A 16,238-nucleotide genomic window follows, 5' to 3' on the forward strand; every position below is an offset into this window, starting at 1 on the left:
CTTTCTTTGTTACTTATTAGGCTGCTGCTTCATGCTGCTCTCACCTGATGACGTGACGCTGATATCGCCAACAACAAAAGACAGCATCGGTAGGCAAACAAGAGGAAATGGATTTATCAAAAGCAAAACCAGCAGAACAACCGACAAAGATAACAGAACGAACCGTAAAAATGTGTGTGGGAATGTATAAATGAAGCCGATCCGGCCAAAGTTTATTAGCAGCTGATTTTTTATCTCCAAACGAAGCTTCCTATAGCGGTGTTCTCAAAAACAGTAACATGAAATGCGGAAAATGGATGACAGCCATCGAACAATAAAGTCAACAGAACCACTAGCTATATGTAGGTATTCGGTCGATCGCATCGGTCTGTCGGTTGATGGGTTTCAAATTCTAGAGTTGGGTCCATTTTCCTGGCCCCTATCGTGTAGCACAAATCAATAGTCCTATAGGTAGCGGATGTTGCGAGAATTTTGAGATGAATTAATTAACTGGGCAAGCTGCATGCATATATCATGGCGGAGAGATGTTTGCTATTGATTAGCGAACCTACTCGGTATATGCTAAGTATGGCTTGAATCTATCGGAAGGGCGGATTATTTTCTCTAAAGCAGGAACTCCTAGGGAATTATATTATTAGACTGAATCGATTTGGGGTTCATTTTTGAATTTCTCAAACCCTGGGGTCTTAAAAGCTTCGTTTTGGTCCAAAACTCATCCATGATTTCTTGCAGAATTTTTCAGTAACGTTTACATGAGTAAATTTGAACTTTTAGGTTTGTATGGGAAAATTGAATATTTTGTACTGAAAAATCAACATCATTATTGTTTCTTTCTTATATAGCTCAGTTGGCAAGTCTGTTGTCTCCTGAGCCGATGTCCGCGAGTTCAAGCCCAAGAGTAAACATCGAACACAGTTGTACCGGATAAGTTTTTCAATAACAATCCGCCAACTGCAACGTTGATAAAGTCGCGAATGCCATAAAGATGGTAAAACGACTATAATCGAAACAAAAAAAAAAAAAAAAAATTATTGTTTCTTCTGTGGAACCGAGCCTGCTAATGGTTTTTGTGCCAATTTATAAATTCCTTCATGGAAATTTCCCGCTGAACAACTTTGTCGAATATCATAACTTCGTATCTTTAAAGACAAAAAGGTTATTAACTGTTTAACAGGTGTAAGTATGTCTTTTTGGATTGATAAACCATGAATTCAATCGACACCACTGCTTGTGCCCCACGAAGTATGGCATGAAAAGTGGTCTTGCAATACTTCGCTAGGCACCCAGCAGTGGTGTCAATTGAATTTCTCGTTTATCAATGCCAAAAGACATACACCTGTTAAACAGCTAATAACTTTTTTGTCTTAAAAGATACAAAGTTATGGTATTCGACAAAGTTGTTCAGCGGGAAATTTCCATGAAGGAATTTATAAATTGGCACAAAAACCATTAGCAGGCTCGGTTCCACAGAAGAAACAAAAATGATGTTGATTTCTCAGTACAAAATATTGAATTTTCCCATACAAACCTAAAAGTTCAAATTTACTCATGTAAACGTTACTTAAAAATTCTGCAAAAAATCATGGATGAGTTTTCTACCGAAACGAAGCTTTTAAGACCCCAGGGTTTGAGAAATTCAAAAAATGACCCCAAATCGACTCAGTTTATTATATTATACCATTTCTTAGTTCACATAGTATTCCGTCTTACGACATAACATGACGAACATAATTCCTAAAATTCACTCGGTTCATAGCAACAGTTCTCCAATTTCTCGGGCACCCCACGTTCGCCAGATCACGCTCCACTTGGTCTAACCACCTCGCTCGTTGCGCCCCCGCTCGTCTTGTTCCTACCGGATTCGTAGCAAACACCTGTTTTGCAGGACAGTCATTCGGCATTCTCGCAACATGTCCCGCCCAGCGTATCCGGCCAGCCTTCACCACCTTCTGGATACTGGGTTCGCCGTAGAGTCGCGCGAGGTCGTGGTTCATCCTTCGCCTCCACATTCCGTTCTCCTGTACGCCGCCAAAGATGGTTTTTAACACTCGTCGCTCGAATACTCCGAGTGTACGCAGGTCCTCCTCGAGCAATATCCATGTCTCGTGCCCGTAGAGAACAACCGGTCTAATAAGCGTCATATACAGGTTACACTTCGTGCGAGGGCTAAGTCTTCTCGACCGCAGTTGCTTGTGGAGTCCATAGTAGGCACGACTTCCGCTGATAATTCGCCTCCGGATCTCACGGCTGGTGTCATTGTCTGCGGTCACCAGTGAGCCGAGATAGACAAAGTCTTCGACTATCTCCAGCTCGTCGCCGTCGATCGTGACCTTGTTATTACTGGACAAGCGGGTTCGGTCGGTCTCGGATCCGCAGGCCCGCATGTACTTCGTCTTGGACGTATTAATCATCAACCCAATCCTTCCTGCTTCGCGTTTCAGTTTGCGGTAGATCTCCTCCACCGCCGCAGATGATCTGCCGACTATATCAATGTCATCGGCAAAGCAGATAAGTTGACTGGATCTGTTGAAAATCGTGCCCCGCATTTCGCCCACCGCTCGTCGAATAACACCTTCTAGCGCCACGTTGAACATCATGCAGGATAGATCCTTGTTGAAGCCCCCTGCGCGATTCGAATGAACTCGACAATTCACCCGAAATCCGCACACAGCACTGCGTTCCATCCATCGTCGCCTTGATCAGTCTGATCAGCTTCCCGGAAAAGCCGTTCTCGTCCATGATTTTCCATAGCTCGTTACGGTCGATCGTGTCGTATGCGACTTTGAAGTCGATGAATAGATGGTGCGTAGGGACTTGGTGTTCACGGCATTTTTGGAGGATTTGCCGTAATGTGAATATCTGGTCCGTCGTAGACCGTCCCTCCATAAAGCCGGCCTGATGACTTCCCACGAATCTGTTTGCTTGCGGCGTTAGGCGGCGGAGTAGGATTCGAGACAACACTTTGTAGGCGGCATTGAGGACAGTGATCGCTCTGTAGTTCTCACAGTCCAATTTGTCGCCCTTCTTGTAGATGGGGCATATTACCCCCTCCTTCCACTCCTCCGGTAGCTGTTCTATGTCCCAGATCCGGACTATCAACCGGTGTAGGCAATCGGCCAACCTGTCCGGGCCCATTTTGATGAGTTCCGCTGCGATGCCATCCTTTCCAGCCGACTTGTTTCTATTCAGCTGGCGAATGGCTTCCTTAACTTCACTCATCGTTGGGAATGGCTCGTCTTCGTCGTTGGCTACGCCGGCGATGTACCTTCCCCCACCGTCTTGATCTCCTGCATGTGCGCCGTTCAGGTGTTCATCGAAGTGCTGCTTCCACCTTTTGATCACCTCACGATTGTCCGTCAGGATACCCCCGTCCTTATCCCGGCACATTTCGGCTTGCGGCACGAAGCTTTTGCGGTATGCGTTGAGTTTCTGATAGAACTTTCGTGTTTCTTGGGAACGATGCAGCTGCTCCAGCTCCTCGAGCTCCTCCTCCTCCAGGCGGCGCTTTTTCTCCTGGAAAAGTCGGACTCGCTGCCTCTTCCGCTGTCGGTGATTTTCCACATTTCGACAGGTGCCTCTTTGCACTACTGCCGCCCTCGCGGCATTTTCTTCGTCCATCACCCTCCTACACTCCTCGTCGAACCAGTCGTTCCGTCGAGATCGCTCCACATAACCGATGACGTTCTCCGCAGCACTGTTGATGGCTGTTTTGATGGTATCCCAACAGTCCTCGAGAGGGGCTTCGTCAAGCTCGCCCTCTGCCGGCAGCGCTGCTTCGACCGATTGCGCGTAGTCTGCCGCGACCTCAGGTTGCTTCAGTCGCGCGATGTTTAACCGAGGCGGGCGCCGGTTTCGCTTGTTGTTCACTACGGAGAGTTTTGGGCGCATCTTCACCATCACCAGATAATGGTCCGACTCGATGTTGGCGCCCCGACAGGATCTGACGTCGATGATGTCCGAAAAGTGCCGGCTGTCGATCAAAACGTGGTCGATCTGTGATTGCGTTTGGTACGGTGATCTCCAGGTGTACTTGTGTGGGAGGTGGTGCTGAAAAAAGGTACTACGTACGGCCATTCGTTTGGAGGCGGCGAAATCAATAAGTCTAAGGCCGTTTTCGTTGGTCAGCTGGTGCGCGCTGAACCTTCCAATTGTCGGTTTAAATTCCTCCTCCTGGCCGACCTGAGCATTGAAATCCCCGATGACGATCTTGATATCATGTTTTGGGCAACGGTCGTATTCACGCTCCAGCTGCGCGTAGAATTCGTCTTTGTCGTCACCGGTACTTCCGAGGTGAGGGCTGTGCACGTTGATGATGCTGATGTTGAAGAACCGGCCCTTGATTCTCAACCGGCACATTCGTGAGTTGATCGGCCACCACCCGATCACGCGCTTTTGCATCTTTTCCATCACTATAAAAGCTGTTCCAAGCTCGTGTGTGTTGCCGCAGCTCTGGTAGATGGCACGACCATCTGGATACGTTCGTACCGTGGAGCCCTTCCAGCATACCTCCTGCAGCGCTACGATGTCTGATTTGCGGCTCTTCAATTCGTTGGAGAGCACGTGGGTACTGCCCACAAAATTTAGAGATCGGCAGTTCCATGTTCCAAGTTTCCAATCGCTAGTTCCTTTTCGTCGCGTGGGTCTTTGCCGATTTCCATCCGAAATTTGTTGTTCGTTATTCGTTGCTTATGTTTTTTAGTAGTCACAGGCTCGCAAGGCCCGCAGCTAACCCCACTATCTCGCAGGAGGACCGTCGTGATGTTGCTGTTTTGGGTCCCGAACACCACCAGGACGCTGTTGCACTCCGCACGCCGCCCCTGACATGGAGAACAGACGCGTACGAAGCCCCCTAACTCAGTCTGCATGCGACCAAAGCATCCACCGGGGTTGGGTACCCGATCTCCGCTAAGGTTGCTCGCACCCCAGCTAGCACCACGGGGAGGTAGAGAATTGGAGTTGCAGACAAGAGGTGATATGACCACTACCAGAGGGTTGGGTGTATGGGGTCTCGAGTTGCACATTGTCTACTTCACTAGCCGCTAACAAAATCATGTAATTTGCAATTTTCTCTAATTTTCAGAAATTTCTACCATGTTGCCCGGCCCGAAGAAATTCTTGGAGCGAGAATACAAATCTGGAGATCTCCTAGATTTGCAACGTGTGGTTAAACTGAGCGGCTAAAGGGTGTCCACGATGAAATTGCCACCCTGTGTAATTGCTCTTACTTTTCAACCGTTGGGAAGAATTTAATGAAAATTTGGGTGGATTTAGTTCATAATGCATTGTTTACATCCTGCAAGTATTAGAGTCCAGTGATCAAAACTCGCGGATATGGAGTCAAAAGAACAGCTCGTGCGTGATAAAATCTTGCGCATTCATCACGAGAACAAGGATCTCGTGTCGCGCGTGATTTAGCGGTCCTAGGAACGATTGACCATTGATCAGAAGCCAAGAAGTGCAGGAAAAAGCATAACGTACAACACCGAATCACAACCACGTAGTTGGGGCCTTCAACCGAAACCCAAACGCCTCCGTTCGGTATGTGGTTAAGAAGCTGCACCTAAGCCGAAGTTTGTCCAGGAGGCCAAAACTAAGGCTGGGCTCCAAACGTTTAAGGTACAAAAGGCCCCTAATCGCGACGAGAAGCAGAACAAGTCAAAACTCGTGCCAGGGAGTTAAACCTCATTATGCTGACGAAAGCTGAATGCTACTTCATGGACGACGAAACATATGTGAAGGCCGACTCCAAACAGATCCCCTGAAACCTGTTTTTTACGGCCAAGGATAAGTTCAGCGTTCCGGAGCATGTCCGCACTCAGAAGATGTCCAAATTTATGAATAAATTCCTGGTTTGGCAAGCCATCGGCACGTGCGGTAAGCAGAGTGCACCTTTCGTGACCCAGGACACGATGAACGAACAGGTACACATGAAAGAGTGCCTCCAGAAGCGGCTGCTTCCTCTTTCTGAAGGCCTACAACGTCACAACAATCTTCTGGCCGGATTTTGCCTCATGCCACTACTCCAAAAACGTGCTAAAGTGGTATGCGGACAATAAGGTCAATTTCGTGCCGAAACTCCGGAACTCTGGAACTCCGCCCCATCGAGAAGTACTGGGCGATTATGAAGTAGCACCTTTTTTAACACCCTAAGGTAGTGAAGACAGTTGAGAAACTGAAGAAAGTATGGGTTTTACATGCAAAAAAAACCGTTGATTCGTAGGTTGTGGTCGGGGTTAAGACCAAGGTGCGGGCATTTGCGTATGGACTGTAAATAAAATACGAATAAAATGGTAACATAAAATTTAATAGTTGTTTTTCAATCCCTGAAAATATGATTGCAATGGGATGAAAACTCGAATTTCGCGAATTAATTTTGTGTGCGGCAATTTTATCGTGGACACCCTTCAATTTGCGTAAGAGATCGTCACACGTTTTTGAAGCGACGGGGCCTCCCAGGAAATACAACCATCACTCGAATATGGGTCCCATGGCGACGAACGTGTTAACTCAGAACGGATCTATCGATGTGAAGCTTTCTCAGTTTGTTATAGTTATAATCGTGTTATAAATAAGAAGCTCATAAAAATTCTCAAGATAAAATAAATGGACAGTTGTATTTGTATAGTGTTTTAGCTAAATTGAATAGGGTGTTTTTTAAAGATTTTAATAGGTTTGGATTTTATTTGATTTTTTTAACAAACATCATCATTTATTCAAAAACCTTTTGATATTTTATTTGTGCTTTAACAACTTTGTACGGTAAGTGTGGGATACTTCGATTCTTAAATTTTACTATTTCTTCTCCATTTTATTTTCTTGCTCAATCCACCTAAGATGGAAATGAGCTCAGACGCTATGTCTGAGATCATTTCAACCAAACCTCCTCTGCGACAGTGGAATCCATAATGAGTGAACATATCCGTTATGATGAGGCAAATAAAAACCAACCAAAGCCATTTGCAAATTACGAATCCTGCCATCTCCCTCGAAGTCGAAAGAAGAAAATAAAAACCCAGAACAACTGTTGCAAACTTGGCACAAAATCAACAACAACAAAATTGCCAACCCCATGCCATGGCGGTGGTATAATAAAAATAAATCCATTAGCTCGTGTGAAGTTGATTGCAGCGCCCAGGACTTAAGAGAAAAAAAAACCGACCTCCTCCGGAATCTCTGTTGGACCGGAGTGTAATTAGCGCAAATAAAACCCGACAATTGGACGATGAAGCTTATTTTTCTTGCTCCCGTCCCGTTTGGGTCATCCGGGTCGGGTCTCGGAACAACTTTTTTTCCGCCGTTGCGCGTCGCCCAACTTGGCTGGATCGATTATATTATTCCTTGGCACCAGATGGCACGACATTCGATTGTGGCTAAATTATGGAGGGAACTTTCAAGCGAATGTTTTTCAATAACGATATTGGGGATAGCACTCAGTGTGATTCTGTTTAGCCTTTTTACTAGGAAGAGATGGAGTTCAATGAAATAGGAAATCAAAAAACAACAAGAAAGGTTTGATGAAACACGGGGTTAACAAATCTGAGTTTTTTCATGACCCGGATTTAATTAATAATTTTTGGCTCGGTCAATTAAAAGCAGTATGAATGATTAAAAAAGTTTAAAAAACTGGCATTTCAAAATTGACGGTTAAAACACTTTGTTTAAAAACCCAACATTTATTTTTGAAATCTTGTCTTACAATTCTTCTTCAAATAAATAAATATTTCTTTAAATCACACTAACATGCACGAGGGAAACTATACATTACATACAAATTTAAATGAAAAACAATTACGAATGAGAATTTTTGGAGCTCTAAACAGACCTTGGAAAATTTTAAGTTCTACTCATTTTTCTCGTTTCTCATTTTATTTTCGAGAGCAAGTAAAGAAGCTATGTCCTTGGTCGATGACCAGAAACGATTGTACACTTGAAACCCAAAACAGTTCAACGAAGGAACATAAAACTTAGAATATCAAAATCCTTTCATTTACTATTTCAATTCTTCAAATACGTTTATTCTAATATTTTGTTATTTTTTTGTACAAAATAAATCATTTCCAGCCTCTGAAAAATGGTCCAAGAGATTGGTATAGCCCTTCGCCAGACACATTTTCATCAAGGAGTATTTTTCTTAGCATGCTTCCAACTTCCTCTTTGAAACGTGTGGTACTGGTGTTCAACGTTTCTTCTGTTCCTGTGTTTCAGATGTCTCTGCGTTCTCTGCTCCATGGTATGCTCTTTATGTTTTTGATAATTTTAATGTTTGTATGTTGAAATAATCAAAAGCATGAACAAAGACTAGAAGAATAATATTAACTCACTTTTGTAATTCTTTGGATCTCATACATAAGTGATCAGTGATCAGTGATCAGTGAAACACTTTTTGTTTGGAAGCCAGCTTATAAACCAATCAACAGATTGTCATAAAATTTTGCACATTGCTGCAAACACGGAGAAAAAAGTATAGTTTCATCAACGATATTCCGCATACATTCAATCATATTGATGATTGATTCTTGACCAACTATATTTATTAAACATTCAGCTATATTTATATGATTGGCTTTATATATTCAACTATAAATATGATAGGTTGATAGGTTCAACTACAATTGTATGATTGATTAAATTATAAATATAATAAATTGAACTAGAATATACTGAGTGATGTAGGGCATTCTACTATGCATATTGTAAATTCAACTATAGTGCTATAGTTGATTTGACTATAATTATGATTGAATCAATTATACTTCAATGATTGATTTTATGAGTTCCACTATATATTAACAGTTGAATTGTCGTTTTTTCCTGAATTAATTTTCATTTTCAATTTGGTTTTATACATATTTTGTTTGTTTGTTATTATTTGGAACCACAAAAAAGCTTATGGTTACAAAGAATAATATGATTTTGTTAGTAAAGGAAGATACGTTCAAAATTTGGTAAATATAAACTTGACGTATTTCTTTCAATTATACATTTAAAAAATCTGAACACCCTTCATTTTGAAGGTGTGTGTGTGTGTGTAGAATGTTGCTTCTATTTTGATTTTGGAATTCACTCTTCAGTTGTCAAAATGCCGTCCAAGGAAGAAGATATCAAAATTTAGCTCGTGCATCGCGAAAATCCGAGCTAATCTCACGCAAAGCAGGCAAAATCGCTAAAAGTTGCCAAATCAACCGTTACAAATGTAATTAAAGTGTTTGGGGAACGTTTGTCGACAGCCAGGAAACCGGAAGCCGCTGAGACGACAAAGAGAGTTGCCGGTAGTTTCAAGCGAAACCCTAACCTCTCTCTCCGAGATGCCGCAAATAAGCTGGTGTATCGTCTACAACCGTGCTTCGAGCCAAAAAACGAGCCGGACTATCGACTTATAAGAAGGTAGTGACCCCAAATCGCGATGATAAACAAAATACGACGGCCAAAGCGCGATCCCGGAGGCTGTACACGATGATGCTGACGAAGTTTGACTGCGTGGTAATGGACGACGAAACCTACGTCAAAGCCGACTACAAGCAGCTTCCGGGACAGGAGTTTTATACAGCAAAAGGTAGGAAAGGTAGCAGATATTTTAAAGCACATGAAACTGTCAAAGTTCGCGAAGAAATAACTAGTTTAGCAAGCCATCTGTACCCGTGGCTTGAAAAGCAGCATTTTAATAGCTTCCGGGACTGTCATCCAAGAAATTTACGTGAAAGAATGATTGAATAAACGTCTGCTGCCTTTCCTGAAGAAACACGGTTGTTCCGTACTGTTTTGGCCAGATTTGGCATCTTGCCATTACGGTAAAAAGGCCATGGAGTGGTACGATGCCAACAACGTGCAGGTGGTTCCCAAGGACAAGAACCCTCCCAACACGCCAGAGCTCCGCCCAATTGAGAAATACAGGACTTTTGTCAAGCGGAACCTAAAGAAGACCAAAAAAACTGCTAAGGACGAGCAGCAGTTCAAGGCAAACTGGCTTTCTGCGGCGAAGTAGGTGGACAAGGTGGCTGTACAAAATCTGATAGCAGGGGTTAAGCGTGAGGCCCGGCAACTCGGATTTGGAAAAGCGGAAGCCTAACTGAATATTTTTCCTGAATTTTATACTAATTAAACTTGAAAAAGAAATTTAATTTCATTTTTTTATAAACGATTTCACCGATTTACACGCGTTTTCCCTTGGCCAAATTTTGGCCGTATCACCCTTTAATCAGCACATCAATGGTTTAGGCATTGTCCTTCGTTCGTTTGGGATTAAGTTGTTGTCGCATCTGGCTTTAATTGACCTAAAGGAGGGGAAAATTTTTCACAAGTTTATTTAAATAAGCAAATGTATGTTGTTTAATCATACCTTTGATAATAACCTTCTGTTTTTGCCGTAATGCCGTAATAGGATTGTTCGATCTCCAGGAAAGATCGATCTCCAAGATCGATTCTGATGAACAGTCTTGGTATCGATCCATCTAGAAAATCGGAGCTCGAAGATCGATCTCCAATTAATCGATCTTTTCCCATTAGTAACAAAAAGGAACTGCTTTTTACAAAAAAAAATTGCAAAATAGCACATATTCACACACAATGTCAAAGTTGTATAATCCTCCTACATATCGAAAGAAATTTTTTCCTAGCGCTGGATGGTACATCGAGGTAAGTGGAAACGCGGGGTAAGTGGTGACGCTGGCTATTTAAACAATACTGTACATTTTTTTTCAAACTTTCAATGCAGAATGTTAAATTTACTTGAAATTTATTCAATAACTGTAAAAAAAAAAGATACGATTCTAACAATAACGGATGTTGACAGCGTCGTTTTGTTTACTTCCGACTTTTAACTACGATATCGAGTTGATGTAAATAATTTTCAATTGCAATTTTCTCGTAAAGAAACTAGTACTTGAGGGTTTTTGAAAAAAAACTAAAATTTTGTCTTCAAACCCTAAGTGGGACAGTTTTAATAAGACTTGATACAATTTTCTATACTTCATCTAATACAATTTAGATGTATTGAGCATTCCGATGATGAAAAATTGGGAAAATTAATTGTTTGTTCTGGAATATGTATATATTTTCGACAAAATCGGTACTAGTGTGTTGTCACTGTCAAATTAACCACAATTATCATAAAAGGATGTCTTACTAATAGTACCATGCAACTTTTTCTAAACTTTTCAACTTTTCGTATTCATCTAAGAAACACAAATTCTTGTGGCAGCAAAGGCAAAATCTACCTTCCCACTAACCCCATAAAACGGGATAACTAACAGTAGGTAGGGGTAGGAAACAAATTGCAGTGTATGAAATTAAATCGCTACCCAAAATTCTGGTATCTAAAAAATAAACACGAAAAAAGATCGAAACATTGATCGAAAATAAACCGATCTAATCGATTTTTTTCAGGTCGAAGAATTGATCCAAAAAATTGAAAATTTGTGCTGAATTTATCGATCTTCCAAAGATCGATTCAAGATCGACTAATCCTAATTGGTAAACACCAGTTGCCTGCTGTTGGAACCACACTAACCACACTTATGTAAATACAGGTAATGTTTGGATGTGTATGTATTTATTCAACTATCATACAATCCATCATAAACATATATTAAAATTTACTATATTTATAGTCCGATACCTAGAATCAATCATACATTTGTAGTTAAATTTATCATATTTAGAGTTGAAACAATTGTACCACTACAGTTGAATATATCATATTAATAGTTAAATGTTAGAGGTCAACCAAAGCCCAGCAAACATTTTTGTAGATATATTTCGCAACAAATTTGCACTGCTGGTTGCACTGCTTATCGCAGAGAGAATAACAAGGTTGTTTTCTCACTTAAATCCCGCGCGGGAGAACAAATTTGCAAACATGGCGAACCTTTCATTATATCCGATTTATACCGACTTTAATAATGATTTGAATGTAATGATTTTTCCGATCATTCAGTTATTTGGTAGGAATAGCGATTTGCATTATTATTGTTGACAATTCGAGCTATCATTTCAAATGTGATTTTATGTTGTCTGGGAAATCTATTGAATCAATTATATTTATACTGTACATATGATAAATTTAACTACAATTGTATAATTGATTTTAGGCATTCAACTATAAATATAATTACCTACCTTAGGTAGGTAATTATATTTATAGTTGAATACCTAAAATCAATTATGCAATTGTAGTTAAATTTATCATATGTGCAGTTATACGATTACAATTGAATCTATTATATTTATAGTTAAATGTGAGAGGTCAACGAGGAATGTATAGTTGAATATTTTATATTTGTTGTTGAATGATGAATCGATCATACAATTGTAGTTGATTCTATCATATAAATAATTGAATCAATTATACCATTACAATTGAATCTATTATTGTCATAGTTGATTGCGTTAGGTCAATCAGTAGTTTCTGGTTAAATCAAATATATTTATACTTGAATGCGTTAAATCCATCATACAATTGTAGTTGAACTTATCAAATTTACAGTTTACATTATATTCATAGTTGATTGCGTAAGGTCAATCATCAGTTTATAGTTGAGTCTGTTATATTTATAGTTGGATGCGAAAGGATCAACTACACTTTGATGATCGGTATATTTAACCAACTGAAATAATTAGCCGTCTTTTTTTGGTGAATTCAAACAATTTTTCTTAATGCACTTAAAAGTGTTACACAAAAAAAGAAATTTGATTTTTGTTTCGAAAACAGTCCTCGTACTTTTAAATTGTATGAGTTCCAGCCCAAGGGTAAACATCGATCACAGTTGTACCGGATAAGATTTTCAATGACTTATCCGCCAACTTCATCGTTGATATAAGTCGCGAATGACATAAAGGCCGATGACATAGTGAGTGCGATGCGATGCGAATTGGCGGAAAATTTACGGACGCAGCCTATGCGAACTCGAGCGGCGGAACAAATTGACATCTCCTTCGCCGCGTTGAGTATGTCAGGTTTAAGCGATTCACATACATTTTCATCAAATGTGGTTCACCGCATTGAATCGCATTCACCGCATCGTATTCACTATGTCATCGGCAAAAGATGTTAAAACGACTATAATCGAAACAAAAAAAAATACTTTTAAATTCCACAAATAATGCAGAGGAAAATTTAAGATAGCTACTCGCAAACTCAGCCTTGTATTTAAAACACTTTTATTGGATCGATTTCCAAGAGCTCTTCTTTTTTGTCGGACAACCATCGCACTCCTCATTGATTGCACACTAGGGTGTGTTGTTTTGCAACTTTTCTCGAAAATAAAAATGCCTATAAACTGAAAAGTATTTTTCATGGTCAACACGATTTACGTAATTTATGCACATTTTTAAAATGAGATAAAGGTAACTGTGCTTTGAATTGAAAACTTTTATTCAATTTTTCATTAATATTTTGTTCTCCCGCTTTGAGAATGAAATTCCAATAAATGGAGCTTACTGAATAATTCTCTGACTACAAATTTGCCGAAGAGTTTCGGAATAATAGACTTCACAGCGGTAGATTAAAAGTTGAAAAACAACTAGCAAAACTGCCAGATTTACCGTCCAATTTTCGCAAACTTTATTTTAACAAGAAAGATATTGATCCTTTATTTCAATAATTTTCTTGTTTAAATAATAATTTTGAAAATTGGAAGGAAATTCTGGTAGGGATGAAAGATTTTTATTTCATAAAAAAAAGCTATTTCGGGTTATTAGAAGTATTTTCTCGCTACGCCTACCGCTTTGCAGTCTTCCCAAATTTGTATCCAGAGAATTTCCCAGTAAGCTCCATGTATTAGAATTTTTAACACGAATGAAAATAAAATAATCACGACAAACCAAATAAGTGACATTCTCCGAACAAACTTTCACGTTTTTTCATACACATTTTCAAATCAAAAACCGGGTATCTTAACCTCATTTTAGAAACCTGGAAAATTTCTGTCATTCGTTTTGACCATGAAGGAAACTCTTACCACTGACCACACTGACTTGACACTTAGAACAAAAATTCAACCATTTTCTGTCTGATTTTTTTTTTTTTGGTCAGATTTAGTAGGTTTGCAATATCGACGGCAGGTGGCGAACCTGAAAAAATCGACAAAAAATGCCCTGTAGGAAAATGGACCTGTTTAGCCCGATTTTATCGTAGAAATCGCCCGTTTTCATTTTAAAGTTGGGTGGCATTTCCTAACTGGGATAGCATTTCTTCAAATCGATCGATGCGCACTCTGGAATCGATATTGCGTACTGTTCGAAAAATTATCCAGAAAACAAAATCGAGTGTCCAGTCAGTATGGTCAGTGCTCTTACTGTTTTCTATTGCCGGCCGGTTTACATACACACGCACAGTTCATACTGGTTGGTTTTTTGCCATCGATTGGAAATAAAAATGTTTTTTTCAAGTGCTAGTTTACTCATACACACAGCAACATCATTCGACAATATCCTTGCTGGCTGATTGTTTCAATCCTGCCCTGTCTCGTGAAAGGAATATTTGGTTTATTTCAGATATATGCAATGCGGTTGTGCTGGGAAGACAATGCCAGTTATTAGGAAGCTTGCTAGTGCCGATCCGGCATAGAATCTTTTATCGATAATTTCACCTCCTTGATTTCATTATAAATATGATGGTTTAAATTATATTTCTATGATTGATTCAATGAGGTCAACTATAAATATCGTAAATTGTGCGTTCTAACTAATCGGTCCCGGAAGACGTCCTCGGAAGTCCGTGCTTCTGCACCCGACGAAGATTGAACTTGTGCGAGGAAAATTCACTCAATATCATTACATCAATCTATCATACGCTGACTTACCAATGCTAGTTTCCTATGGGATCCTTTCAGGATCACGTAAAGGAACGTTGAGACCCACGTCGACTTCGCGGGCAACCAGAGTAGGTATACCTTTCCCAATTTCAGGGACTGTCATACTACTACACGACCGCTGCCAGGGACTGGTAGAGGAAAATGTTTCCCTCATCGCCGGGAAACGCTTGCGCTTTGCCACCGACGTCAGGGAATGCCGGCTAAGCACTAATAACATCACTACGATCGCTGCAGGGAACACGTACTGGTCTTACACTTACGATTTTTTTTTTATTTTTGCTGATGAACGCGGATGAACACTATAGTATTCAAGTAGCACATAATAAATCATAAAAATAAAGTTTTTTTTTAGCGTCTTAGCCGATTCAGGCTTTACAGGCTGAATAAATGACGTGGACAACTTAAGATTAAAGGCTGCCACACAATACAGCGTCGATCGTCGCGTCGCGTTGACATTTAATTTTGAGGATGCCATTTTCCGTTTGAGTCGCCACAATGGTGCGTCGGGTGCGTCGCGTCAGCGAAGGCATTGTACTAAAACGCAAAACTTGTTCTAAACGGCAGCGTTTTCGAGCGTCGACGTTTTGGTTTTGAAAAATATCAAAATTTAAGCGCGTCAGCATGGGTTTGAACTATTCGTATTTGATATTTTTCGTCAAAGATTGACACAAACAGATTCAAAATTCATATCATCGTCATTTTATCTCTTCGATGATACACATTTGTTGAAAAACGTCATTGAAATTTATTTTTAACATTATAATGATAATGATGAAATTACATATAAAGCGTTTTTTAGAAATATTAACTTGATTTGTATGTTCCCGTTTTTTTTAAAATAAAAATAAATGAAACATTTTGCGTTGGAGTTTGCGAGTTTTCTCTCAATATTTCCCTGTCAGCCCTGTCAGTGGACGCTATATTGTGGTGCGAAAATTGTAGAGTGCGTCGCGTCAGCGTTTTAGTACACAACGACGGCGTTGACAGCTGACGTGACGCGACGGACGACGCTGTATTGTGTGGCTGCCTTAACATTTAACACCCAGTACCGAGATGGGAATCGAACCCATGCCATCAGTGGACCAGCGATTACCGTCTTACCACGCTAACCGTTTGACCACCGAGGCGTACTTATTTATAGATCAATACCTAGAATCAATCATACATTTGTAATTGAATCTATCATATTTATAGTTGAATCAAATATATCACTACAGTTGAATCTATTATATTTATAGTTGAATAACTAAAATTAGTAGTTGAATTTATCATATTTACAGTTGCATCAATTATACCACTACAATTGAATCTATCGTAGTTAAATGTGAGACGTCAACCAGGGATGTATAGATAAATCTACTATATTTATAGTTGAATGCCCGAAATCAATCATACAAAATGTAGTTGAATCTATCATATTAACAATTG

The sequence above is a fragment of the Uranotaenia lowii genome, chromosome 3, assembly GCF_029784155.1.
Source record: "Uranotaenia lowii strain MFRU-FL chromosome 3, ASM2978415v1, whole genome shotgun sequence".
Taxonomy (NCBI): Eukaryota; Metazoa; Arthropoda; class Insecta; order Diptera; family Culicidae; genus Uranotaenia; species Uranotaenia lowii.